The sequence below is a fragment of the Palaemon carinicauda genome, chromosome 6, assembly GCF_036898095.1.
Source record: "Palaemon carinicauda isolate YSFRI2023 chromosome 6, ASM3689809v2, whole genome shotgun sequence".
Classification (NCBI taxonomy): domain Eukaryota; kingdom Metazoa; phylum Arthropoda; class Malacostraca; order Decapoda; family Palaemonidae; genus Palaemon; species Palaemon carinicauda.
The window spans coordinates 25,029,962-25,033,890 of record NC_090730.1 but is presented as its reverse complement, the minus strand read 5'-3'; positions in this window follow the sequence as shown (position 1 = coordinate 25,033,890).

Genomic DNA, 3,929 nt, shown 5'->3' with positions numbered 1-3,929 from the left:
CAATCATATTATGAGCTACACTGTTAAAAATGTGTCGTAAAAAACACTCTGTAAATATCCTGGAATAATTGTTGCCCGGTATTTGCCGTTTTAAAAGCAGATATATTGATATTACGGTCACCAACCCGTAAAAGATAATAGCAAAGTAGGGTACCAATTACGGTCTTCTGTATTTTCCTGAAATACGTCTGAGAACAGTATATTTTTACGGAGATTTTCCGGTTAAAAATGTTTTTTTTTTTTTTTTTTTTTTTTTTTTTTTTTTTTTTTTTTTTTTTTTTTTTTTTTTTTTTTTTTTTTTACAGTATACGTTCTCTTGGGAGACGAGAATCTTATTCCTTCACCTACCCTTTTTCAGAACATGGGAAGTCTATGGAACGGATTGACCAACAACTTTCCAAATATGTCACTATGAATACACCTATTGTTAAAGAAGCCTTATATATAATCATAGAAATAAGTACCTTCGTTTTATCATAGATGTTATTGATTATTGAGGAGATGAAGACTCTGTAGTAAATAGATGAATTTGTCATATCATCAAAGGGAGGTTAGCTAAGGTTTGTCCCAATTAATATTAGAATAATGATCATATTCTGATTATGTCTAACTCCTTAACAAACATTGTTAAAAAGTTTCCTTAAAAACGGTAAATGCCTGGCAATATTTATTCCACGATTTTACCGTTTTCAAAATGGATAAATTGGCGTTAGGGAGTAATATTACGGTTACTAACCCGTAAAAGATGATAAAATAAAATCATGGTCGCCTGTATTTTACTAAAATACGGCTGAGAACAGAATATTTTGCATGAAAAATCATTATAAATACCTTAAGGGCATTAGCTGGCTATAAAAAACTTCTTTTACTAATGACCAAATAGTTTTTAAGAAAGGATGGGGAACATTATAAAATCTATTTTATCTCACACAGCTCTTACCACATTACATCCAACTTTTGTTTCTTGATTCTTATGAAAAGGAATGAGGCATTGCTGCAGTAAGAAATACATAGGTTATGTGATACTGTAATCCCATACATAAAGTACATACTATGTAAATAATTTGGTTGATTTAAAGAAAAAAGTCATAATAGCCTGCAGATGAAATACACATATGAACACCGTCATGTTTACTTAACAGAATAGGAAATGTACCCCACTCATTCTGCATGTAATCTCTTACCTGTTTAAGTGAGTCATAGAGCTCATAGCTTTCGTTTAGAATAATATAATTTTGAATCTTATTCTCCCTTGTTTACCATTAACCCTTCTGCTTCAAAGTTCTTTCTATTCCTTAGGGTTTATAGGAATAATCTAAGCTTAGAAACATGTCAACCGAAACTCTGCTTTATCCTGAGTGGATTATTTCTATCCATTGACGTAAGTAACATTTGATATACATATTTTGATGAGGTGGAAAGTTGCTCATCTCCATAATAGTCCAATTAGGGTTATAGATGAGTCCGTGTGCAATGTGAAGGGACATTTTTTATGGTTGGATTTTATTTACAACATAATTTTGAGGAATTTTAGGATGGTAGCCTCTCTTATATTCTCGCCTTTCAGATGCTATAATCAAAATTTCCTCAATGAGATGGCCAAAAAGTGATCCTATATTTTCGTTGATTGCTTTATACCAATTGACCTAATATTCTTATATACATTTTTTTTCAAATAATTTATTATCAGAAAAAAAGTAACTTGAAAAATTTCTAACTGTGTCTCTCTTTCAAAATAAAAAATGTGTGACGTTGTCCTATGACCCTCTTCACATAAGAGAATAGTTATTTTTTGCAACAGAACTACTGGAATTAGCAAGCAAATGTGCAAAGACAGATCAAGATGGTGCTTGCAATACTTTTGAAAAAAAAAAAAAAAAAAAAAAAAAAAAAAAAACACCGCCTAAAAGAAATCCACATCTACATCCTTTCCAAGAGATATTGAATTTCCTGGCCCCAAAAATGTGACGAATGGAGGCAACTTTTATAAATGCATAAAGGTAGGCAAAACTCCCAGAAAAGTTAAAAAAAATCTGCAGGGTACATGTTACTAGAGTCAAGTTAAAACGAGCTCTGAACTTTCAGAGCAAATGTGGAACTGATGAGCCATAGGATATCTAGAGCACTGAAGAAACGTTATCTTCAAATGTTTATGAGCTGTCGTATATCTTGTAAAGCTTCGGAGTTTTCTTGTGTTATCTGTCAAAAAGGATTTGAAAGGTAAGACTTCCAAAAATATACTTGGGGAGAAAAGAAATATTAAGTTTCATGGAAAATAATCGGAGTCTTTTTGGGTAACACTTGTACAGAATATTTCTTTTGTTAAAGATGAGCTGAACAAACATTGTTTGGAAACATTAACAACATTTTGCAATAGTAATGGAGGTATACTTAAAGGAGCTGGTCTTGACATCTTATATTACAAATAATGTTGGAAATCGCACTGTAGACCCATGTATGGCGCTTACATGAATATTAAAATGACAGAAAAAACGTGGCCAAAGAGAACAATGGGTACAAGACAAAAAGCAAGAATCATTCGGTAAATTGTCCTCACATATAAGAGAGAGTCTTGACACATTCAAATAGATACACACTGAGAGACATACTTCATGAATATGAACGGATAAAATGTAGAAATTGGAGGTTCATGTTATGATAGACAGGATTACGCTCCCTACACTATAAAGTTTAAAAAAAAAAAAAAGTTTTGGTAAGGATATGGGGTATCAGCCAGGTACAAAAAAAAAAAAAAAAAAAAAAAGAGCATACAGTAGTATATTTTTCAAAGCATGGTAGTGGATGTGTATATAATACCCTCAATAATTGGGGCATGCAAATTACCAATTTGATACACAATGTAGCTCATCGATTACACGCAGCTTTTCACCATGAGCCTGGGATATCGTAGCCATGCGAAATTGATGAATAAAGTAAGATAAAACAACTAATGATGTTTAAAATCCCTTTGCATTGCTTATCAACGCCTTCTAGTAATACAGAAGTACTAAAGAAGGGATGGGTTCCAGTCATCAGTTGCGTTCAATCTATGCCACTGGTCTCGTACATTTTTCTTTTACACCATAATTGATTAAAAACAGGGAAAAAAATCACCTTATGGCCAACTCTCACTCAACCATCACACCTCAAAATTTGATTATAATCTTGGGGATGAAATCTGTATAAGACCATATGAACCATCTAAAGGCAATACATGGTTTGAAAAAGTATCTTGAAGGTAGATCGACCAAATTTTACAATGCGGACCATTTGAAGAAATGCATCCAAAAGGCCATCACAAAAGAATTCCAACAAAGATGTACATTTTGCACAGGGTCAAAGGATTGAAAGACAGAATATAGCGGTAAGAGATGTTTTAAACTTACATCCTTGGATCATTCATTTATATTCTGTGTTCAATAGAATGGTGATTTTGATAAGGATAAGAATTGAAACACTGGCAAATACAAAACATGGGACACTGAAGAGGTTTCCAAATGTACACTGTTAAAAAAACCGCAATTTTAATCGGAAATTCTCCATAAAAATATACTGTTCTCAGCCGTTTTTCAGTAAAATACAGGGAACCGTAATCATACCATATTTTTTTTTCTATTACATTTTACGGGTTGGTGACCGTAATATCACTCCTTTACATCCATATTACTGTTTTTACAACGGTAAAAATCCTGGAATATATGTTGCCCGGCATTTACCGTTTTTTATTGCAAATATTTAACATGTAGGCCAGCTGCTTATATGAGCCTTTATTAGTAATTTGTCATTCATATTTCATCTAAATTCTAAATACATGAAATATGCTCTCCTTAATATAAAAGTATGTTTTGAGAAACATTTTGTTCAGAAAATATTCATAAACAACTTCAAATCTAATGGAAAGTAAAATTAAAATACTCAGGGTGAATTAA